General features: G+C 41.3%; 1 long non-coding RNA gene across 1 annotated transcript in view; it reads left to right on the top strand.

Annotated features, from left to right (window-relative positions):
- The first annotated feature begins 10755 nt into the window (after positions 1-10755).
- Positions 10756-24766, top strand: part of LOC116468106 (uncharacterized) — a 33001-nt gene continuing 18990 nt past the window's right edge. Inside the window, exon 1 of the long non-coding RNA XR_004247998.1 lies at positions 10756-10837. This is a non-coding gene — a long non-coding RNA (uncharacterized LOC116468106). The remainder of the gene's footprint in view (positions 10838-24766) is intronic.

Below are 24766 nucleotides of genomic sequence, written 5' to 3'. Positions count from 1 at the left end.
TTTTTTTTTTTTAATTGAAACAAGTGAACATTTGTTTAAAAGTTCCATTCTAATACTTCTTCAAAAGTGGCTTCTCATTGTACTTCAGCGTAAATATGAGCACTGGAAAGAGTTTCACGGAGTTTAAGTTGACTGAACATCGGCCATGAAAATCCATCACAAATACTTTTGGATCAATAGTCTATTTTAAAAAAGAAAAAAACCACTTTTTTAATAGTCCCTAGCTTTGCCATATGCCCGCCTTAAGTGGAAGGAAAATTAATCACTTAACTATGTTTTACAAAAAGAAAAAAAGGGCTTGGAATGCTATTACTGTTCACATAAAGTATGATTCTGTTTGAATAAGGCAAATGCTCCTTTTTTTTTTTTTAAAAGACATTACTGTAATATCAAAAAACATGGCAGTTTTTATACAACTTGGGGCTTGATTTTTTTTAAAAAACAGAATGAATTGATGTCTTATTTTATAAATGTTCTATATTTATTAGGAGAAAACTTTATATTGCCTTTTTTATCAACCATGTAACAGAGGCTTATAGCTTTCCAACAGAGCTGCTTGCCAAACAATTTTTTTTGTTTATTAAATAGTGCTGAAACAAACAAGATCAGCATTTACTTAAGATTTTAAGAATGACGACTTTTAATCAGCTGAACCAAGATATTGTTACCTGTATGCATTCCCAAAGTCTAGATGCTCAGTATGTTTAGTCATATCTTCCAGAATCAGTGAACCGATTACCCCTTTTTTGATATTCACTCTACATCTGCCAACCTAGTTCACCTTGGTTTTGTGTCTGCTGTAGAAGGGAACTATAACTTGATTAAACCGTAGGGATTATCATTGTATACATGCTGTGAACATATATTTGTGCAAGTTTTAATGTATTCTATGTTGTAGGCTTATTATTTAATTTTACCACTTCATCACTTTTGTACAGTGGCCAAGCAGACACCTCAAACTCCAGCATTTACATTAAGTGCATTTGTATATTTTAGGCCACCGGATCCAGATTTTATATTGGCAGTTATTGAGGGCAAAAGCAATATATTGTAACAGAATGTATAAATATTTTTGATGAAACAGTCTATATTTTATAAAAAAATGAATTATAACACTAAAGCTGTACCTCAAAAGTCTCAAAAATAATTTGATGAAATATTTTATACAACTCTTCAAAGGATCCTTCTGTGGCTTTTTATACTCTTCTAGGGTTGTCTTTTTGCAAACCATGACTTTCCACTTTCCTGTAGTTTTTTGTTTGTTTTGGTTTGGTTTGATTTTATATTTTTTTCTCCTAATCTATGAGTTTATTGTTTTTTCTTAGTTTAGTAATAGCATCTTTGATCCTGTGCTTAGCATGTTAGGGTCATTATACCTCAGGAATAGCAAGCTGTTAAGTAACCATACTGAATTAACTATTTAATCACAGTGAGCTCATCTCTTAAAAATTGTTCAGGTGTAAATCTTATGAGAAACACGAAAAAGCACACTGATTTATGGAGAGTTGAGCTAAAAACATTTATAAATATTTGCTGGGATGTTTTAGCATCTTAGAACAATTAAAATTGCCCAGAGATCATTTATATTACCTTCCAAATTGTTTATTACCCAAGATCCTTTGGGAGAAAATCTTATAGAAAGGGGGAACAATATGTGGTTTAAAGTTATTTTAAAATGCCAGTTAATTTCCTTGGCAAAGGACAATAGAGGAACTTAGCTTAATTGTCTGGCTTTAATTTAAACAGTGTTAATACAACATTAAAATAAAACACTATATACTTTTGAGGTACAGTCTGCTCACTTTTTCGGTTCTCAAATAGCAAAGAAAGTAATGTCTAAAATAGGCTTTTAGCATTAAAAACTGACAGCATTTTGTAACTACACAGTGTACAGAATTTTTTTTAATTGAAGTCAAATCACTAAAAAAATTAGAAGGCAGGGCCTATTTACACAATTAAGCTGAAGAAAGCACTAATTTTTTGTAGTTTAAAATATATATATATATTTTGGTCAGATTTAAAATTTTAAGCTTTATAGAATGGAAATATATTTTGCTATTACTGTGTGTGTATGTGACTGCTCAAGCGCTTTGTAAAGAAATTTGGATATTTTAGAATGGTACACTATGCATTCAAATGAAATGTGCCTTTCACTATGTCATTCTAAAAATACAAGTGTTTTTTGCAGTCATAAATTATCACAAATGCACAAATTAAAGTCTATATAGATTGAAATTTGAAAAAAAAAGAAGTTTGGGTTCAGAATGTTTTTGATTTTTATTTTTTCGTCTTTTACAACCAACTTTCCTTATGCTCATTTGACACCAAGTTTTTGGTTATTTGTATTAACATGTCTTTCCATAGAGTTCAATTTAGTCTTTACAGAAACACTAGTGCTACTTATTTTCCCACCTGTAAGTCACGTGCTATACATGTACATGATATAAACAGGTTTAGGGACAAACACACTGACTCTTGCTAGGTGTTTAGCTACTACAGTGTGTAGCCTCTTGGCCTTTGGGCTTCAGTATGCTATGGGCATTGTATAGAATGCTTTATAGAGAACAGTCAGCCAGGAGGGGGATGGTTTAAAGAGTTTTGGCTAGGTCTAACCCTAGCCTGGGTTTCCTATTGCTATGTTGCTCTCCTGATTTCCAGATGTCTGATGTCAATAACCCTGGAGGCCTCTCCATCTGATTTCCTCCCTTCTTGGCTTCTGCTGAATGGCATCCACAGGCCTGGCCATTTCCCAGCCTTCACTTCTCCATTTCCAGCTTCCCCTTCTCTGGAGGCTGCTGCTAAACTCAAGGCAGAGCCCTGTCTCTCTGGGCTGAGCACCTGCAGGGCCTGCTGTAGGAGGGTCGTGGTTTGGGGGTGCCACCCTCTTTCTCTTCATTGCAGTCTACTATTGCTTACACGAGTTGTTTCTGATTTGTTGGGAGGACAGAAAGAAGCAGAGTCAACATCTGAATTGAATGCAGTGTGAAAGGAAGGGATATGGGCAGCAGATACAGGTGGTGCATTGATCCATAACCTGCACTAATCAGTGAAAGCAGAAGCCTGGAGACAAAGGTGGTTAAGAACCCACAGGAATCCTGAGTAGACTTTGGACTTTTTACAAGCATGAAATGGGAGTGAGGCCATGGCGTCTAGATCTTAGGAAGTATGGAAATCCTAATATCTTGATTACATATATGATAAACTGAGTTGCTTTTCAAAACATACTCTTTTTCCTGGTATTATCATTTTAACTCAGGCCTAGAGACTTTAATAAAAAAAATGTGAATTATGTTCTATCTCCTCATTTACCCTAAACTGTTATATCTTTTCTTCCCGGTTAACTAAGAATAACAACCCATCCAGAATTAAACCACAATCAGTGACAAAGCAGTTAGAATCAAATTGTGTTAATGGGTTTCTTTTTCTTTATTAGTTCTTTAGCTTCCACGAAACTGCCCCCATAAGAAAAGCATTCATGTTTGAAGAAGGAACATGAAGTAGGCAAGCTTGCGGTTTGTGACCAGCCTGTGGTCCTGTCTTTGGAAGTGCCCCACAGTCCTGGCTTGAAGAGGGGGCTTCCTGACTTGTGTCTGCCAGATGGCCCAGCTCCTCTAATCTGATTGGACAGGAGGTAGACCCCTGACTCACGCTGAGCCAATCAGATTCTTTTTCTCAAAATACTGAACTGTGACACTCAAAAGCTTCTCAGTAGTGATGATCCCTAGGATGGAAGGTCTTGGAAGTCCAGGAACCTGGATAGCTGTGACACTTCCCTCATGAGAACGAGAGAGATTATCGGCCTAGAGAGAAAGACAATCATGAAGACAGGCAGTAGAGATCAAGGAATAGCACTAGCAATAAAACAGAGGAGAATCTGTATGGTGGAGAGGGGAGCAGTGTGGAATTTTACAGAAAAGAATATTTTCTTGTCAAAATGAGGGAGGCAATAAAAGAACAGTCAACTAGGTGAGCAATTAGGGTACAAACTAAAAATGTGTCTTTCTTAGGAGGCAAGCATGTGGATAAGGGCAGCATTATTATAAAATATTTAATAATACAAGGTAAAAATGTCATTCGATTATTTTTGAAATTGGATACCACATTAAAAAACGTAAAAAAACAAACTTTAAACAAAGCCTTACATGCAAACTACAGAGTCACTAAGTGAATTCTAGAAAGGAGCATCTAGCACAGAGACCCTCCAGTGCTGCAGAGACCAGGCCTCACTCGTGCCTATGACCTGTGGTTAAACTCCTTAGCATGGCTTCATGAGCTCCACCACTTGGACCAAACCTTCCCTTCCAGCCTCACTACCTACTCTCCCTGTCTGGGCAGTGTGCACTCAGCTCATCCTGGTATACTTGCCATTTTTTTTTCTCTTAAAAAACTGAGTCTTACTCTGTTGCTCAGGTTGGAGTGCAGTGGCACGGTCATAGCTCACTGCATCCTTGAATTCCTGGTCTTAAGAGATTCTCTCACCTCTCACCTCAGTCAAGCAATGAGAACACATGGACACAGGAAGGGAAACATCACACACCAGGGCCTGTTGGTGGGTTGAGGGTAAGGGAAGGGAGAGCATTAGGACAAATACCTAATGCATGTGGGGCTTAAAACCTAGATGAAGGGTTGATAGGTACAGCAAATCAGCATGGCACATGTATACCTACATAACAAACCTGCACATTCTGTGCATGTATCCTGAAACTTAAAGCCAAAAAAAAAGAAAGAGAGATTCTCCCACTTAGCCTCCTGAGTTGCTGGGACTACAGGTGCACACCACCATGCCTGGCTACTTTTTAAATTTTTTTGTAGAGAAGGGATTTCACTGTGTTGTCCAGGCTGGTCTTGAACTCCTGGGCTCAGGTGATCCTCCCATCTCAACCTTCGAAAGTGTTGGGAGCTACCAGGCCCAGTCATTGCCATTTCTCGAATATGCCATGCATTTTGTCCTAGAAGATGGTCTTGACATAGATGAAGTTCAAGGCTGTAGTTCAGTGGTAACAGAAAAATACATTCTGAATTGGCTTGAGCCAAAGGCTAAAAGGCTGGCTTCTAGGGTGGGCTCGATTGGGAGACAGAAGTGATGAACTGAACAAGGAGATCCAAGTCTCAAGAATGACACCAGGCTAAAAGCACAAGTGTGCCCCATCGAACCTTAAGGTACTTTACTTTAGATAACAGCACATACATTTCTTTGCTTCATTTTTCTGTGTATAATCTGCATAATACTTGGGTGACATGTTTTAAAAAATACACAAGAATAGTTAATTTCTGGCTGCTGGCTTAATGTTTGCTTTGAGCCAAGACCAGAATATCTATGGTGCTCCTGTCTGTTAGTTTTCCTGGGTCATTTTTGTCACTGTCTGATCCTTTCCACCAGCTTGGCCTTTGCTTCTACCTAGGATGCTGGTGTTAATTACCTTTTCCCCACATCTGTTTACTCACTCTGAGTTCCTAAATGGTTCTAAATAGCTTCTCTTTCAAAGAGCTCCTCCCACACCTGACCTGCTGTGAGATGGACAAGCTGGGCAGCTTCTCTCTTTCTTCTTTTATTCGAGAAGGTCTCAACAGCCATTTAAAAGGGAAGCTGCATATCCAATTTCTAATGTGCTCCGTAAGAGCTATCCTCTCTGGGTGAATGTAACAACCTGAGTTCTCAGCCTTTCAACAAATCAAATGAGAATCTTAAACAGATCTCCCTGCAATGAGGATTAATAAGCACTGCTTCCCATTTCTAAGTAACCAGTTATTTGTCAAACACTAACATTTGTAATATTTTGTCCATCTAAAGGAATTTTGTTCCAGAAACATATTTTAAAAATCTACAGATTGTAAGACTGAGATTGATTTGAAAATGAACACATATTTTCAAAGCGAGATGAGGCTGAAAGAAAATGATTTACCCCAGAATCCATTGAATCCACAGTGAATCACGTATTACCTTTTGTCAATTGTCCCATTGTTCTTCCTTTGTTTGTTTGTTTAGTACCTACCAAGTGCCTTCTGGGCATTAGGGATTCCTTTTGAAACTACTGGTGGTAAAAATAATAATAGCAATATAAAAAGCTAATATTTGTTGGGTTCTTATTATGTGCTAGGCACTGAACTAATTATTTTAGATGCATGATAGCAATTTATCCTCACAACTGTATATTACAGATGAGAAAGCCCCATTACCTGCACAGAGGTTATGTAATGTGATTCAGGGTCACACAGTTAGGACATGGAGGAGCTGGTGTCTGACTCCAGAACTCTTACGTTCCGCTAGTGTACACACATGGATAGGACCAATTCACTGCCTGAAACAGGCCACAAACCCTTCAACACTGAGCCTGGCCCACCTGGCTGGGTCTCAGCCACAGCCTCAGCAGCATGTCACTTCCTCCAGCACCTGTGAAGTACTTAGGGAAGGGTGTATCTCCAGAACAACTTTCCTGCTTGTTCTGAGTTAGAGAGGTCATTAAACTCTGGGTCCTAACCCTGATTATGTAGTTAAAAATATATGTTGATGTCTTAGTCAATTTGGATAACTATCACAGAATACCACAGTCATGGTGGCTTACAAGCAACAGAAAAGTATTTCTCACAGTTCTGGAGGCTGGGAAGTCCAAGATCAAGGCACCAGCAGACTTGGTGTATAGTGAGGGATGTTTCCTGGCTCATATATGGCTCATGTCTCATTGTGTCTTCATGTGGTGGCAGGGTGAGGGAGCTCTTTGGGGTCTCTTTTATAAGGGCACTAATCCCATGCATGAAGGTTCCACCCTCATGACCTAATCACTTCCCAAAGGCCTCACCTCCAAATACTCTCACCTTGAGGATTAAGGTTCAACATATGAATTTGATGGGGGGAGGAGGCATAAATATTCAGTCTCTTGTAGTTGAATTAACTGAAAAGTAGCAGTGACTCTATCTGTGTAAAAATTTCCAAGTGAATTTCTTTTTTTTCTTTTTTTTATCAGAGTCTTGTTCTGTGGCCCAGGCCGGAGTACAGTGGTGCAATCTCGACTCACTGCAACCGCCACCTCCCAGGTTCAAGTGATTCCTCTGCCTCAGCCTCCTGAGTATCTGGAATTACAGGTATGTGCCACCATGCCCAGCTAATTTTTGTATTTTTAGTAGAGACAGGGTTTCGCCATTTTGGCCAGGCTGGTCTTGAACTCCTTAAGTGACCTTAAGTGATCCACTCACCTTGGCCTCCCAAAGTGCTGGGATTACAGGTGTGAGCCACTGCACCCAGCCAAATTTCATTTATTTTCTAAGCCACCTCCCCTTATTCTTATCTTATGAAATAATACCAGCTCTTACATACTTAGCATCTGAAGACAGAGACTATTAGTACCCTTAAAAAGCAGAAGGCTGCTAGCCATGGAGATCATTTTTTGTTTCTATTAAAATTCTCACTTTGCTCAGTTCATTGAATCTGGAGACAAAGATGAAGTCAGCCTATCAAGGTGATGGGTTGTCATCAAATACTGAAACCATGGCTGATTTTCCATATATTGAGCCAGATTTAGACATTCTTGTGTCTCCTCCTTGAAGTTAATAAGGCATTTCCACCTATTCATTTCTTCCTTAAAAATCTTTCATACTTAGAAAAAAAGTTAATGAGTCATGAGCAGAGTGCTCATCCCCAAAGAGCGCTTGAGGACTACGCCTTGATAGAGAACATGCATTGACTTGGCGAGGGAGACACTTTGAGAGGACTGAATCTATTTTCAGTAAATCATAAATGAAATACCAGGTGACAGTTCGAGGATCATATTAATTTATTTAGAAAAGCAAAGCAAAGTCTGGATCTAAATTTGGAAATGAAACAATTAAACATATAGGATCATAAGGAAAAATTCTGACGAATTATCCAAAGAAAGCTGTAAAGGCTGGTAGGGAGGTTTCCTCAACTTTCTGTGCCTGAGATTGTTTAAGGGAGCTCACTTTTCTCATACAAAGACTCTCACTGTGGCAGGAACATTACTGCAGTCTTAGGCATCACATTCTTGTTCAGGTCAGAAGTAAGGGCTCCAGTGATGCCTGTCTCTTTATTAGGAGAGCAAAATCCACATTGCCTTCCACTTAGGTCTTATTGACCAGAAATCCTATGTCCCCCTGAGCTCCAAGGGACGCTTGGAAATGAGTGTGTAGCTTTTCAATCACTTTAATGGAGTTAGGAAGAAGAAGGTTGGGAATGGAGTTTCTGTATGCCATGAAGAGTGCCTGCCACATTTTCCTCCTTCATTCACTCTGCCTACTCATGCTAAGCTCAATGCTCAGCACAAGTCTCACCTCCTCCAGGAAGCCAAGCTCTACTTTTGCTCTAGCCTAACGAGTTTTCTTCAGACCCTGAACTCAGCTATTGTTTTCCTGTGTCTAGGTCTTCCCTCCTCAACCAACAGAAATATCCTGAAAGCAGAATCTGCTTGTATGTCTTTGCATATCTTGCAGTGTTCACTACAGAGCTTTGCACATAGTACTAATAGATATTCAGCAAAAATTGTATTAGAATGATAAAGTGTGTCTTTTCTCACTGTAAAATACTAAGCAAAATTTAAAAAGCGTTAAAAATATAAACCAATTCCCCATCAAACCCTCACCCATCCTCTAAAACCCACCTGAAATACCACTTAGTCCATGAAGCCATCCTTAATCCCCCTTGCCAGTCCTGAATTGTCTCTCCTTTGAATTTTTATGCTATGTAAAAAAAAGATGGTCTAATGTTCTACTTATTTCCGTTCCCTTCTTGAAGAATTTACTCTAGAGTGGGCAGTTACATGTAACTTTGCCTCCTTGACCCCTGCTGAGTTGATTACAATGGACACTGGACCCATATTAGGGCCAATCATATCCTTTTTCTTGGGATATGTAATTGAAAACAGAGACTGGGTCATTAAGATGGTGCTGGGTTACTGGTACTAATAAGACCACATACAGTTGCATTCAGAGTGGGTACCATGACAACCCACACTTCTCACAAATATTGATTGATTGAAGGCCTAATAAATGCCCATCATTGTATGGGGCAATAGGGGAAAAAATCAGCTCAAACACCTGCTCTCATGGATCCTCTATTCTAGTTGCAGGGCTTCATTTTAGCTATAGTCAGGCAAAATTACAGAATAGCAGAAACTAGGAAGCTAAGAGCAAGACAAGCTGCAGCAAAGAGAATTGAGCGGGTTGACAAGAGACTCCGCAGCCTCTGAAAGACAGACTTGGAGATTTGGAGATTTGAGCTCACATAGTTCCCATGGGGCCCAACTATGCTTCTACCACTACCTCTATTGCTATTGTTGTTGCTATTACTGGCTAACATCTATTAAGTACTTACTATGTTCCAAGCACTGGGCAAATTTCTTGACGTGCATCTAATTGTTTCAATACCCTTATGATCGAGACACTTATATTATTTCCATTTTATAAATGAAGGCTCTGAGATGGTAGGTGAGTTACTTGAGAATGCCAGCCAGTAAATGACATAACAGGAATTTGAATTACAGGCTATACTGTTTGCAAATTGATCTCATCTTATTATTCTGTATTCCTAAAATATCCTTGTAATAAACTAGCTTTACTGGGTGTCTGCTCCTTCCAATCAACAGGTACATTAGATAGCTTGCTATGTTTAGCTTAGACTGCAGGCAGGTAGACAGAGTAGTTCTCTATTTTTCTATTATTCTTCAAATAGAATTGTAGCAAAAATAAGCCCCATTTTGAAAATGTTCAAAGTTAGACATTTGTGCGAGTGTTTTGGTTTGAATATTCATTTCTTCAGTTGTATGACTAAAATTAGTGGTTTCGTCCTTTGTGGGCACCTGAGCCCTGGCCACAGGGGTAGGGTTGGGAGGGGGCTGACAGAGTTTAGACAAGGAGGGTGCAAATACATAGGCATATCAAGAAATGTCTGTAAACCAAGTAAATAATATATCTTGCACACATGTGAACCATGTGTTCTAAACGGAGAAGTAGTTAATATCTATAAAACAAGGATTCCTGTAAAATAATTACTGAACCCATACTAGCTTTTTGTCAGATATTTTCTGTATCAACAGACACTATAAATAAGGGATATATGAGTCTGCCCTTTTTCTAAAATTAAGAGTAAATCCTCATAATTAGAAGTTATTGCAGAATCACTACTGTAAACTATATTAAAAGGGTATCAAGCCTTTATAATGGGGAAGGCAGATATGCTGCTGTCATTCACTAATCCCATCCAAATAGCAGGCAGCTCTCACTGATAAGGACACACTTTCTGACAGGTTCCAATACAACCTCACACTCTCATTATGATGCTCAAGCAGCCACTATCAAACGATTGGAGGTAGCCTGTCAGATGCTGCCTTGCTTGTTTAGAAAATGAAGAACTCATGTTGTTCAATGACCATCTCATGATTTTTCCTAGGGTCCAGATAGAGCATTGAGAATCAACCAGTTAGTTTTACCAGACACGTCTTGCTTATTTGGCTTTGTGTCAGTGTTCTTGAGTCACCAAATCTGGTGCCTTACTCATTTCAGTTTGTCAACTGGGTAAAACAAAACTTAACTCTGTAGACGGTATTAATAAACGAACGTTGTTGAGCTTCTGTAGAGAGCAGTAGTTGTGGAGTAAATGTTATGGCATAATTGAAATTATGTCTTTTAACTCCCTAAGCAACAGAACTCCCTCCCCACCTGCTTAAAAGTTGGAGTTATTATTCACATCCTGTTTAAAAATAGCACAGAATCTGCAGCAGGATGGGCGTGGAAGTTGTCTGCAGCTTTAATCACTAATGACCTCATATTCAAATGGTCAGTGATAATAAACAAGAAAGAGGGATTTCCAAGGGAGCAGAGCATTAATAAGGTAAGATTTTAAAATTAATTTTTCAAGTTAATTAAAATGTCCAAAAGCACAATAAAACTACAGAAAATCTGGCAAGGGAATGGCAGCAGGAATGATTAATGCAAGTCAACTGTCTTCTGAGGGTAATAGTAATAATGATGAGATTATGGATATGGAAGAACCTGCTAAAAAGAAATGTGATGCATGTGGAATACAAACTGTGTCCCAGTTACTATTTTATGGTGCACAATGGATCTTATTAAGGAGGAATAGCGGCAGGAATTACCACTGAATTGCTCAATAAAAGTATTGTGTAATTAACAGTGTTGGAGCAGCAGCTGGAGTGATGCCTCCCATTGATGTTCCATATTCTCCATTTATTTCCAGTTTGCTAAGGGATGTAGGTTCTAACTAAGACTGTTTGTTTATTTGAGCATGAAACAGTAAAGATTTGTCGAGCAGGGCACTAAGCTAAGAGACATGAGGCTGTAAGGATGAGTAAGGCACTGTTTTGGCCCTCAGGGTGCTTATGTTCAAATAGGGGAGATGAGATAGGAATGTAATTAACTCTAATACAATGCAGATTGTGTTGAAACCTTCCATAGAGGTCAAAAGAGAGAGAAATTACTTCTAACAAAAGGGATTTAGCAAAAGTGCCTGGGAATCTATGGCATTTGAGAAGGGCTCTAGCTTTGATGTTGGCAAGATTTTTGACAGGTAGAGATAATAATAATTCTCTACTTGTGAGTTCTTAAATTTTTGAAAAAGCCATATGGTATACAAATAATGTCATCAAGCCAAATAGGAAATGATAGAAGTATATTTGTGGTGAAGGGGAGGTCAAAGGGGAGATATGTCTTTCAATAATATGTTGAGAGCACTATGTTGGCACACGAAATGGTAACATTTAATACCATGCAAATATATCTTGTGCAAAGGGGGCTTTGAACATTTTGGAATCAAGCAATTATGGTTGAGCCAGACATGCTTGGCCTTACCCTTGCTTTAGGTAGCTACTCTGGCTGCATAGTCGACTTGGGGGACAAGAAGCAGGTCATATAAACAATTTTGGGGTGCCGCAGCAATAGAACATGATGGAAATGATGGGAGCCTAAATTTTCAAGATGTGCTCCGTGAAAACAGAAAGGAGAAAACACTTGTCAGTAACATTGTGGATATGGAACTAACAAAACTTGAACGAAGAAGAGGGAGAGGTCAAAGATGACCACCAGCTATTGAGTTTGGGCCACCAGGAGGATGGCCAGGTGAATGCCAACAATTTGGTGGATGAAAGGACTTTGGGCTAATAATGAAGATGTGTTGGTACAATAATGATTGAGGCACCAGGACAGGTACTTCTCCTGCCTTATCCAGCTGAGGTCAGCCTCCATGTTTTTGAGTATGAAGCTGAACTTGAGTTAATGCTTCTTAGATTCTATGATGATATTGAGTTTAGGCGCCATCAGAATGTGCTTGTGAGATGCTGTCATGGAAAGAGATGTTCTTCGGGCATGGTCAGAGGATTATTTAAACATCATCCACTTGTGCGCAAATGTATTTCAGGGTCATTTAGAATGACAGCTGAGCTTTTCAGTCTCCAAAGTGGAGACAGGGATGCTGTGAAGCTCAGTTCTGAGGTCCTGGAAGGAGTCTGGACCCCAGATCATGGGATACAACTGACTTTTAGTTTGGTTTTTGTAAGGTTATCTTGAGGCCTCCTTTTGATTTTCTTGTAGCTCCAAAGAATTCATTCCAGACTTCCTTTCTCATTGAGTTTCTATTATTTCTGGCTATACTTTCTTTACCCAGCCGCTTTTGTTTCTGGCATTGGCGCTGATGAGCACAGAAGGTGTTAAAGCATAGAAGCCAGCTGACCCAGAGTATAATGAAGCACTAAGATGGAGAGGAAGAATTGCCAAGAAATTCAAGCTGGGGTAGGTTGTAGTCTAAAGGCTCATTCCATACCAGGCTCATAAATCTAGTTCATTTTCAATTCCCTTGTTTCCTTAGTCCCTTGTAACAATTTACCAGTAACACATAAAGTTTCTAGCTTTGTTACTTCTGAGATCCATCCCTGCCTCTCTAGCTCCAAGGTCACAGTCGTAGTTTTGCTGTCAGTCTTCTTTCATGAGGACTTGTATAATCTCCTCACTGGTGCTCTGAAATCTATCTGGTCCTCTTCCAGCTATTCTGTGCACTGCAGTGCACAGTATCTTCATTTTCAGGATTCTCCAAAGCCTCTATGGCTCTCCGTTGTTCCTGAAATCAGATTTAAAACCCTGATCCTGGATGTTCAGGCTCTCCCTTGGTCATGGCCCTCCTCAGGCGTCCTTGCCCCCTGCTGCCACCCACTCGTGTTTTGCTCCTGTCGGTAAACAGCCTTGCTGTACACCACACACCATTTTGTGTCCAGAATTGGTGGGTTCTTGGTCTCACTGACTTCAAGAATGAAGCTGCAGACCCTCACGGTGAGTGTTACAGTTCTAAAGGCGGCGTGTCCGGAGTTTGTTCCTTCTGATGTTCGGATGTGTTTGGAGTTTCTTCCTTCTGGTGGGTTCGTGGTCTCGCTGGCTCAGGAGTGAAGTTGCAGACCTTCACAGTGAGTGTTACAGCTCTTAAGGCAGCACGTCTGGAGTTGTTCGTTCCTCCCGGTGGGCTCGTGGTCTCGCTGGCTTCAGGAGTGAAGCTGCAGACCTTCGCGGTGAGTGTTACAGCTCATAAAAGCAGTGTGGACCCAGAGTGAGCAGTAGCAACATTTATTGTAAAGAGCGAAAGAGCAAAGCTTCCACAGTGTTGAAGAGGACCCGAGCAGGTTGCCACTGCTGGCTCGGGGCAGCCTGCTTTTATTCTCTTATCTGGCCCCACCCACGTCCTGCTGATTGGTAGAGCCCAGTGGTCTGTTTTGACAGGGCACCGATTGGTGCGTTTAACATCCCTGAGCTAGACATAAAAGTCCTCCACGACCCCATCAGATCAGTTAGATACAGAGTATCCACACAAAGGTTCTCCAAGGCCCCACCAGAGCAGCCAGACACAGAATGTCGATTGGTACATCCACAAACCTCCAGCTAGACACAGGGTGCTGATTAGTGTGTTTACAATCCCTGAGCTAGACATAAAAGTTCTCCACATCTCCACCAGACTCAGGAGCCCAGCTGGCTTCACCCAGTGGATTCCGCACCGGGGCTGCAGGTGGAGCTGCCGGTGGAGCTGCCCGCCAGGCCGGCGCCGCGCGCTCGCACTCCTCAGCCGTTGGGTGGTTGATGGGACTGAGCGCCCTGGAGCAGGAGTGGCGCTCGTCCGGGAGGCTCGGGCCGCACAGGAGCCCATGGAGTGGGTGGGAGGCTCAGGCATGGCGGGCTGCAGGTCCCGAGCCCTGCCCCGTGGGAAGGCAGCCAAGGCCCGGTGAGAAATCGAGGGCAGCGCTGGTGGGCTGGCACTGCTGGGGAACCCAGTACACCTTCCGCAGCCGCTGACCTGGGTGCTAAGCCCCTCATTGCCCGGGGCCGGCAGGGCCGATCGGCTGCTCCGAGTGCGGGCCCGCCAAGCCCACGCCCACCCGGAACTCCAGCTGGCCTGCAAGCGCCGCACGCAGCCCCAGTTCCCGCTGGCACCTCTCCCTCCACACCTCCCTGCAAGCCGAGGGAGCCGGCTCCCTCCTTGGCCAGCTCAGAAAGGGGCTCCCACAGTGCAGCGGTGGGCTGAACGGCTCCTCAAGTGCCACCAAAGTGGGAGCCCAGGCAGAGGAGGCGTGGAGAGCAATTGAGGGCTGTGAGGACTGCCAGCACGCTGTCACCTCTCAATTTTATGGCAGCCACCTCTGAAAAGCTGTTGGCACCACGGCTTCCTAAAGTGCCGTTTTTCTCTGCTTTTCCCACATCTGTCTCAAATTTCTTTTAGAGGTCTTTCTTGTTAGGATCAGGCAAGCTACTTCTTGGCATGAGTGGGTGTGTCTCTGTCACCCGAAATGCAGGTGGACAGAATGCAGGTTACCAAACTCTTTCTTTTTTTAGCAGGCTGTGAGGCCAATCTTATCCTTTCTGGTAAGTTTGCCTGCTGATAACTTTTCCTTTCTGCATTGAGCATCATCTTATTAGCTCTACTCTTCAGTTGTCTGAAAAAATTACTGCACTGTTAAGTCTCCTGCTAAACATAGACTGTAGAAATATGGCTTACAGAAGATCACAGTACTTTCCAAAGGGTACTTGGATTAAAAAAAATGCGTTCTAGTTTCACGTAAGTGTGGGAAATCTTGGATTAAGCAGAGCTAAACAGGTTTCTTTCTGGGGGACTACTTAGAGATTTTAATGATGTATCTTTTAGATCTCCAAGAAGGGATATTTCATGATCCATCAAAATTAGGCGTAACTCTCCTCTCTGAGGCAGGCTCTCTTTTGATTTCTTTTTTCTTATTGCAATGAAATGTAAATTTCAAGACATCCAGAAATAGAAACGAACTGAAAGAGACTGGATTTTTTTGTTTCCGATATGATGCAGTGCTAAATACCACCAGGGTATTATTGCCTCTGGCTGAAGGTGAATAAAGCCTTTGGCTCTCAGAAGTGTTCAGGGCCCAGAACTGGCTCAGTTCACTGTCTTTAGGGAAGGATGACAGAGAGGTGCCTTCTGCCTGCAGCCATATCCCTGCCAGCACAAAAGGGCAACCGTTCTAAAAAGGGAAATGTGGTCTCAATGCTTCTCACTGCTTTCCTCAGGAAAGAAATTGCAGACCACAAGGGTGACGGCAAAACTCAACATTCTTACCTCATTTAGGACGCTTAGGAGTAGGTCCCCTCTCCCTTTATTCTTAAGACATTCAAAAGAAAACAACTTTTAAACGTCTCACGGGGAAACGGCACACTTTTCATGCTTTGCTTCTTTGTTGCTGATGCATAAGCTCTGCTCTGGTTAGTCCATGCTGGCTACATCCCAGCTCCGGCACGTCCCACGCCCACGTCTTCCCTCCCAGCTCTGGACCCAGGAGATTCGCTGCTGTAGGGGGTGCCACGTGCACCTTGCACCCTTCTCTTCCATACCCACCTCCCTCCCTTTTTGGTCCTGCTCCGGAGCCCGGTCCTGCGACCGACCCCACCTCCCATGAGCAGCCCCTCCCCGTGGCTCCAGACCTCAGTCGGGAGGAGGGGGAGGGGGAGGGGGAAGCTCTCTCCTCCCCCTGCCCTTGACCTAGGGTGGCCAAGGCTTCCCACGGCTGCTAATTTCCAGGTGCCTCAACCTCTCTTTGGGCGTTCCCTTCACTCCTCCCACAGCTCTGCAAATAGTCCCGTCAGTGGCTAAAGCCTCTGGAACCTTCCGAGTTGGGTCCTCTTTCTTGCTGGACCCTGACTGAGAGTATATTTTCAGGAAATGTACACAGGTCCCTCACATGAAAATACCGGAGAGCGGTCACAGTGTGTCATTGCCACCTCCTTCCCCTGAAAGACAAGGAGCGCAGCTGGGCCGCAGCTGGGGAGTCTCCCTTGGGATCAGAGCAGGGGGCCCAGCAGGCCCTTTGCCCAGGCTCATGTAGCCAAGAAGCCCTTTTTGGTGGAGGGAATCTCAGGGCATTAGTATTACAAAGGACCCATTTCGAAAAGCCCTAGAGCAGAGTATATCTCAGGAGGGATGGAGCACATTCAGTGGTTTGCTGATAGCAGGTATTTAGGAGGCTGATCTGGGCCATGCTGGAACCACCTGGCCTGGCAGATGGCTGCAGTATATTTTAGAGAAGTCCCTAAGTGTGCCTCAGTACACACTGCTCTTCACCTCTGTTCTCTTCAACAATGTGTAAGCAAATCTTGGCTTGATTTGGCTGGGTGGGGGGCGGGATGCTATTGTAGCTTTTGAAATATATCCCAGGGGATCCTTTTCCTATGCTAGGAACTCTGACCTGTTGCTTTCTGGTATTCCCAGGGAATTGCACTGTCCACTCAGAAGTGAGGGGACGTCATTGTCCTCTCTGATCACAGGAAGATGAGTCTCAGAGGAAGGCATAGAAACGCCAGAGCTCTCTTTCGAGAAATAGTGAACTTACCGCAATTTTGGTAAGTGTTAGTGTGGTAGGCATGCTGGGATGAGGAAGGACTTGGCAAAAAAGGCTTGAACATCACTGAATTTGTTTGTCCTTTAGAAACAGAAAAGATAGGAGCGCACTTTACTCTTTCAGTAACCCTGTGGTCAGAGTGTAATGGTCAGAGGCCGAGTGGCCTCTTCAAGATGTCCGGGATGCACGTCCCTGTCCGTATCGTGCATCAGTAGCAGCGCTGGGTGAATACGGTGTCATGGAGCCCTGGGAACGCAGCAGAGCCCTCATACCTTGTGGCCAGCTGTCTCTCTCTCCCTGCTTTCTGTAGAGCTGGCTACGTTGTAACTCTCCTGGAGTCCCCCATGAGGCCCCCGTCCTGTGACTCACTGTCCACTCGAACTCTGCTCAGATCACCTACTGAACTGGTCACCACCAGCTGGTGCTTAATTGCCTCCCTGGCTTTTGCTTGGCCTTGAATCACTCCTGGTTCTTACGTCAATCTGTTCTCTTCTCCACAGGCACAGAGTGGAGGAACTTGCTTTGTCTTTATTTCTCTGCAAATAGAGGACCCCTCCACGGGCAAGGATGAATGGGTTACTCAGAGTTGAATTGTAGTGTCTTGTGGGGCTTTTCCAGGAAACTCCCCCAGATTGCAGGAAAGAAGGCCTCAATACCCTGCAGGACCTGAAGGGCATCCTACCTAACTCATAACAGGGACAGCTGCTGTCCATGCAGTTGTGCAGCATGGGGGACTTACACCTGATATCCTCCGAGAGGACCAGCAGGCCCATCCATCACAGACAATGCCTGGCTCGGCACTTTTTTTTTTTTTTTTTTTGAGACAGAGTCTTGCTCTGTCACCAGGCTGGAGTGCAGTGGCATGATCCTGGCTCACTGCAACCTCTGCCTCCTGGGTTCAAGTGATTCTTCTGCCTCAGCTTCCCGAGTAGCTAGGACTACAGGCACATGCCACCATACCCAGCTAATTTTTGTATTTTTAGTAGAGATGGGGTTTCTCCATGTTGGCCAGGACGGTCTCGATCTCTTGACCTCATGATCAGCCTGCCTTGGCCTCCCAAAGTGTTGGGATTATAGGAGTGAGCCACCACACCTGGACCAGCTTCTTTATAGGAAGCAGGATTCAAGGCCTCTATCAAGGATAAAATCCATTTTCATCCCATTTCCGAAAGGGCTTTGGTAACCCCAAAAGCAGAAAATGACCTGCTGTAAACCCGAGTCTGTTCTCCAACACAATCTTTTGCCTTCCCAACAAAGACCTGGGCAAGGATGAAACCATGGGGCAGGACTTCTGTCTCTTACAAATATGCCCAGTTATCTTTGAGAATCCCACTTAGGATGAACCTGAGCTTGGAAGCTGTCCCAGTCCTCACTCTGGGGTGATCATTTTGTCCTGGTTTGGGCAGGACTTCCTGGTTTTAGCACTGAAAGTAAGTCCCATGTCCCTTCAGGCCCAGGTAAAATGAGATAGCTGGTCACTCTCCCTCACACCCTCTTCCCTTCTGGGCCTGTCATTGCACACTTCACATTGTGTATTCACTGCACCTTTCTGTGAGGCTGTGGGCTCCATGAAGAGAGGGGCCCTATCTTGTTCCTCTTCATCTCCCGTCATGCCTGGTATTAGAAAGTGCCCCATGAAAATTTTTTGAGCAGGAATTGCTACTCAAGGCTTAGATGCTGCATAAACAGCTCTACTCTTATTTTAAAATTTATTTTTTAAATGTTTACTTTATTTGACAAATAGTTGTTGTGTATATTTACAAGGTACAATGTGATGTTTTGATAGATGTTACACTGTGGAATGATTATATCAAGCTAATTAACATATCCATCACCTCACATACTTATTTTGTTTGTAGTGAGAACATTTGAAATCTACTCTTTGAGCAATTTTGAAATATACAGTACATTATTATTAATTATGGTCACTATGCTATGCAGTAGATCACTAAAACTTAGTCTTCCCATCTAACTAAAACTTTCTAACTTTTGATCCATATCTCTCCATTCCCCATCCCGCCAACCCTCATTCTACTCTCTATTTCAGTGAGTTCAGTATTTTCAGATTCAACATATAAATTAGATCGTGCAGTATTTTTCTTTCTGTCCCTGGTTTATAGAATATGTGGAGAGGATCGCTCAGGGCTCTGCATTTATTATGGGGCCCCTGCTTTGTACCTGAAAAACAAAACTGGGATCCCTAAACTTTGCAACGATTATGGGGGCCTCATTATCTGGGATTATTACCTGTAGCAGCTATAACATTCATTATTTAAAAACTATTGAGTTTTTAAAAAACCATTTATTGTAGATAACTGGAAAACATAAAAGAACATGTAATGATGCACAATTTTATTGCTAAAGAAAAATCACTGTCATTTACTATATCCCCTTTATAAAATACAAATTAAATAATCATTTTGTAGCCTGTTTTTTCTATCCTCTAATATAAAGTGGGTATTACCCCTTGTCAGTAGCATTTTTCTACAGCATAACTAAAAATGGATGCTAAGAATCTTTGTAAAAACCAAAAGGGGATTCATCAGTTTTTATTTGTATATTTTAAGTGTGCTGAGTAATCTAGTCATAACAATGAATGTATGCTAATTTTAAAAAGGCCATTTCAAAAAGGAGAGAAGAAAAGTCACCCTATAATCTCACCCCACCTCAGAGATAATCTTTTGATAATCTTGTTAACATTTTAGTGTCTATCTTTCCAGACATTTTCCTGTATATCGATACACATGGCCATGTAGACTTAAACACATATTACTACTACCCAGGCCAAACATCTCTTTATATACTTACTGCATATTTTAATTTTTTTCACTTCTAAAGTGTTTATGTAATTTGCATTTTTTTCTGGTTGGGTTTCAATATTTTCATATGGACTTATATGATCATTTTAGCATATTAAATGTTTAGCTATTAAACATTTTGTTTTAAAATTTTAGGAGTATCTGTCTCAGAATTTAATTTCTTTTAGCCATTTTGTTTTCTCTTCAGAACTTTACATTTCAGTGGTGTGTAATACGCCAATATTACCTATTTAGTTTCTGCCTTTGGTTCAACATAATAAAAGGTCTTGGCCACCTCTAAAATATATTAAAAAATCTATGGCTAAGTATGAATTCCCTTCTTTATGTTTTAATTTTTAATCCATCTGGAATTCATCTAGCTTAAAGAATTATGCAATAAAGGAAAAAAAATTACTTATTTTCTCCCAGAAGGCCAGCTAATTGTTCCAACATCTTTTCCTCTTTAATTAGAAATGCCAGCTTTATTATATATATGTAGTGTTCCCATTTTTGTAATTCTCTCAAATATTCTACAAGTGTAGTTTTGCTTTTTTCCCTTTACCAGTGAAATTTGAATGGCTTAATCTCTCAGGAGTGGGTCTCATTCCTTGTTTCTTTCTATAACATTAATCTATTTGTATCTGTTTTTTTTTTCTGTTGTGGTCAGTGAATATGGTCTGAATAACACTTATTCGTTGGAATTTATTGAGGTTTTCTCTGTAGTATAATATGGTTCAATTTTTGTAAATGTCACAAGAAGATATTGATACAATCTCTATATAGTATATACCTCTGTCTTCTCTCTCTCATCTGTAATTTCTATTACTGCTAAGTGTGGGTTGGAACTTTTTTAAAAGAGGGATTTGAAGTTTGGAACTTGGTTTGTTGAGGAGGAGACCCCTTTGACTTTTAGATTAAGTAATTGCTTGATTAACTGCACAGGGATATGGGGTCAAATTTTCAGACAATAATCACAGCTTCTTTGCTCTTTTTGCAATTATTCTTTCTCTTTCAAGCATCCTGAGTCATTTTATTTTACGTGTTTTTCTTTTATACAGAATTCAGTTGAGTTTCAGTTTTTGATTAAGTATGAGGGGTTTTGTTTTGTTTTTGCATTGATGCTTTATTCTTTATGTATGATTGTTATGTTGGTTATGTTTGTTTTTATTTAATTTGCAATGGTGATAGATTGCATTATTGTTCTCAATTATTTATCCACTTCCCCACTTAGTTGTATTTTATAGCAGGCAGAGTGTACTTTCCTTTCCTACCCTATTGACTTTGGGCTTTGCCATGGGGTTGTTTTGACCAATGCAGTGTAGATGGAAGGAACAGTGGCCAGTTTTGATCAGAGGTTTAAGAAACACCATGAGTTTGGCTTGTCCCTGGAGCTTCTGTCCCCTGGCACAAGAACCCCCTGAAGGTAGCTGCCCCTTCACCTTGGGACATGGAATGAGAAGACACAAGTAGCCCATCAGAGCTTAGCTGAGCCCAGCAGAAGTGCAGCCCACCTGAAGACCTGCAAGCAAGAGTAAATATTTGTTGGGGGAAGTTGTTGAGATTTGGGGTTGCTTGCTACTTTAGTTATCATGTTTCCCTTCCTTTACCGCACTCATTCTTTAAAACTATTTTCTTTCTTCCTTCTCCTCATCTATGCATCATTGAAAACCATTAGCAGCCCAGAATGAAATAGGCAAGCCAAGCAGGGATCAAGGCCTGTGGACAAGGAGGGGATGGGGCTGTTTTAAGCGATTTGCTATGTCCTGGAGGACTGAGAAATGCATTGAGGATAATGGGAGTCAGATTTCTTACTGTTGGGAATATGGAAATGGAGACAGCTAGAATCGGGGTTGCCAAATTTAGCAAATAAAAATACAGGACACTATTTGGAACAGATTTATACTTTTAGTTATTTGTTATCTGAAATTCTAATTTAACTGGGCATCCTGCATTTTATCTGGTAATCTTGGATAAAATAAACCCTGTAGTGTTGGATTGAAATTGGAGGTACCAGCATGAACTTACAGATTTACACACACACACACACACACACACACACACACACAAAGACGTGTGACGTATACATATGTAGGGGCCAAGAAACTTTCTCCTTGGCCCTCTGAAGTTTTGCTGAAAAATCAACTTGCACAAGGCAGATTAATTGGAGAAAAGGCATACAAATCTATTTAACATGTATACATGGGAGCCTCCACAATGAAAACCACCAGATACGGGGAAATTTTCCATTTTTATGCTTAGGTGAAAGTATGGACAACTTTGTGGGAATATAATTGGAAAAAAAAAAGTATGATCTAAGGCTAATGGACTGAGTGGGGGAACCCAGCAAGATCTGTCTGTCTAGATTATTCCTGGCCTCTCTGAGCTGCTTTTTTTTTTTCTGGGTATGAGGCAGGGCCCTTTGAAATGGAAGTCTTATGAGCTACAGTCAAACAAGGTATGTCAGATAATTTTTTATGGTCAGTTTTTATACAGAAAGACAAAGGGAAAGTTAGATTAATATTTTTAGGTTTTATGGTTGGTTTTCGGGAAGGGGTTCTGGTTTCTGTGACCTGCCTTGGAGAAGAGGGATTCTAGTTTCTATGGATAGCCTTGTGGGAGAATGGGTCTGAGAGACAGGAAGGTAGGAGAAGGTCAGTAAAAAGCTTTTGCTTCTGAGGCTGCTTCTGAGGCCTTCATTTTAGGATATTGTTTTCTGAGCCCCTACATTCCCCAGTCTGAAACTTCCCCAAAAAGTTTCACAGTCCAGATATGGGGTTGGTGGATTGTTTCATAATCCATTGAACCAGCCTCTCAGTCCTGAGGATAAGGTAGTCCAATTACACAGTTAATAGTTGTGTCTCATTGCAGGCAGCAGTGTTGCAGATGGGCTTCCACCACAGTCAGGCCTCTCTATGATTTGAGCAGTCAGTTATTTAATAAGAAGCATTCCTATGGAAACAAAAGAAAAACAAAGGCTAATGGTTAGAACAAACTATAAACTTAGTTTCTGAGTCCAGAGGGAAACCACTTGAGAAGACTTTTAGATATTGGGCTTGAAGCATCTTCTGATGAAGTGAGAGCAGACAGTGGCAATCTGACAGATTTTTTTTCTGGTTTGCAGTTTGCATCAGGTGTTCCAGTGAACTTTCTGAGTAGTCTGTACACCAGCAGGCACAAAGGCTGCTCATATATGAAGTTGCTGTAATGATTTTTCAAAGTTTTTTTTTTTATCAAGTTATCTAGTTTTAGCTTATAAGGCTTTAGGAAAAAGCAGTTTTAATTTTAGTGATTTTAAGTAAAAAAAATTGTAAACATTAGTTTGGAGCCAGTAAAAAGTTCAGTATTCAGTCCAAATTGTATGCAAATAATAAAAACTCAAAAACAGTGGACAAGGCTAGAATCTAGAATCTAATAACAGATCTAATAACAGATATATTAAAGTTTTCTTCTGAAACATAATTTTCCTCCAGTCCTCTGTTTCTACCAATGACAAATCATAGTACAATTTATTTGAAAAGTAAGTCCTAGTCTTACTTTACTTGGCCTGATTGTTTGCATGAAGTGTGGCAAAAATAGTGACTGGCCACATATGGTCTTTTTAAATTGGGTTTTCTGGAACTTTTTATGAGGAATTTCAGATAAGACTTTCGAAAGCCTCCTGAGGCTAATGAAGCCAAGGATTTGTCATCAAACTGTTCCTGTAATACTTGTATGAATTGGGTGAATTCCTCTTTGAGGTCCCAGAATTACTTGAGGTTTCTGATCCTATCATTCTTTACTTACCGCAGGCCAGGAATCTTGTAAAGAAACCATGTAGACAGGTTCCAGCCCAGTTTTTCCAAGGGGATTTTTATCAGTTCTATAAAGTCAACTTCAATTTCTTTTTTTTCTTATTTTTTTTTATTTTACTTTAAGTTCTGAGATACATATGCAGAACATGCAGGTGATCTGTCCACCTTGGCCTCCCTAAGTATGGGATTACAGGTGTGAGCCACTGCGCCTGGCCTCATTCTTTTCTTAACTTTTTATATACCTTTAGTTTTATTTGTCATTTTTCCCTTCAATTTGCAACTTATAAAATCCTCTAAATTAGACAAAATTACTTTCCTTTTAACAAAAAATCACATTTATTGGGGGAAACTGCCGCCTATATTTCATTTTCTATTTTCCATAAGTGTTGGCCGGCTGAGAAATAAAGAGAAAGAGTGCAAAGAGAGGAATTTTGCAGCTGGGCCGCCGGGGGTGACATCACGTATCAGTTGGACCATGATGCCCACCTGAGCCTCAAATCAGCAAGTTGTTTATTAAGGGTTTCAAAAGGGGAGGGGGTGTAAGAACAGGGAGTAGATCACATGCTTCAAAGGGCAAAAAGGAGAACTACTGATAAGGGTCCAATGAAGATCACAAGGCAAAGGGCAAAAGCAGAACTACTGATAAGGGTCTATGTTCAGTGGTGCACATATTGTCTTGATAAACATCTTAAACAACAGAAAACAGGGTTCGAGAGCAGAGAACTGGTTTGACCACAAATTTACCAGGGCGGAGTTTTTCCCATTCTAATAAGCCTGAGGGTACTGCAGGAGACCAGGGCATATCTCAGTCCTTATCTCAACTGCATGAGACAGACATTCCCAGAGCGGCTGTTTATAGACCTCCCCCCAGGAATGCATTCCTTTCCCAGGGTATTAATATTAATATTCCTTGCTAGGAAAAGAATTTAGCGGTATCTTCCCTACTTGCATGTCCATTTATAGGTTCTCTGCAAGAAGAAAAATATGGCTCTTTTTGCCCGACCCCGCAGGCAGTCAGACCTTATGGTTGTCTTCTCTTGTTCCCTAAAAATTGCAGTTGCTCTGTTCTTTTTCAAGGGGCACTGATTTCATATTGTTCAAACACACATGTTTTACAATCAATTTGTACAGTTAACACAATTATTGCAGTGGTCCTGAGGTGACATACATCCTCAGCTTACGAAGATAACAGGATTAAGAGATTAAAGTAAGACAGGCGTAAGAAATTATAAAAGTATTATTTGGGGACTGATAAATGTCCATGAAATCTTCACAATTTATGTTCCTCTGCCGTGGCTCCAGCTGGTCCCTTGGTTTGGGG

Source organism: Hylobates moloch, unplaced genomic scaffold (assembly GCF_009828535.3).
Source record: "Hylobates moloch isolate HMO894 unplaced genomic scaffold, HMol_V3 SCAFFOLD_5, whole genome shotgun sequence".
Lineage (NCBI taxonomy): Eukaryota > Metazoa > Chordata > Mammalia > Primates > Hylobatidae > Hylobates > Hylobates moloch.
The sequence above is the reverse complement of the archived record's forward strand: the minus strand, read 5'-3'. Positions and strand labels throughout refer to the sequence as shown.